Below are 913 nucleotides of genomic sequence, written 5' to 3'. Positions count from 1 at the left end.
AGAGAAGCTGTGATGGTGGAGAAAGAAGGGGGAGGAGGTAGGATGGACAGAAGGAAATGAGGTGAAAGGAGCGAGAGGGGGGTCACCAGGCAGGTAAGCCAATAACAACTGAACCAGTTAAAATTGCATATGCCAGTGATTTTAAGCTAAGCTACCGAAGAGCGGTTCATTCATCCTTTTGAACACCACTCGTATATTACTTTACTGTAACACTACACTGTTCCATTTTTCGACTACCTGCACGTTAGCTTTTGCCGAAGGTAAAGGAGCTTAATCAATTCACCTCGACCACTAACTGTAGTAGCGAGTCGCTGTGGGAGTTTGGTGTACTCGCGGGATAGTGTGTTGCACGCATTACGTTGCGGTGTACCAGACCCTGGACAGCCATTCTGTGGATGTGCACACATGTGCACCGAATTCAGAGCTTTGTGGAATACTTCGCAGCAATTTGTGGTTTTCGGGACACTTTCCTTCGCGTGCTCGAAGTGGTTCCAAAGTTTGATAGAAATACGGGAATCCCTCCTATGTCCACTAATCTGCATGCCCAGGATATAGGTGGACTTTTAAGTACACTTCGAATTCTTATGGTGTGACGTCACCGGCCACAAATGCGAAAAAAAAAAAAAACGGCAGCCACTTCCTAAGCAATGGAAACTTTCTCAGTCCGATTTTCTGTTCGACACTGACTGTTGTGTATGAAGCAGCTCGAGGTGGAGGTAAAAAAGGAAGAAATGGGAAGAAGGGAAGGAGGATATAAAGAACTGGCAGGCAAGATCTATTAGGAGAGAGGGAAGGAGGGGGGGCATGGGAGAGGACAAGTGGGGTGGGAAGGTGACAAGGACAAAAAAAAAGGCAGGGATGGAGAGAAGGCATGCGTGGGAACTGGGATAGGTAGCATGAATAGGTGTCCCTA

The sequence above is a fragment of the Scylla paramamosain genome, chromosome 24 (genome assembly GCF_035594125.1).
Source record: "Scylla paramamosain isolate STU-SP2022 chromosome 24, ASM3559412v1, whole genome shotgun sequence".
Classification (NCBI taxonomy): Eukaryota; Metazoa; Arthropoda; class Malacostraca; order Decapoda; family Portunidae; genus Scylla; species Scylla paramamosain.
The sequence above is the reverse complement of the archived record's forward strand: the minus strand, read 5'-3'. Positions refer to the sequence as shown.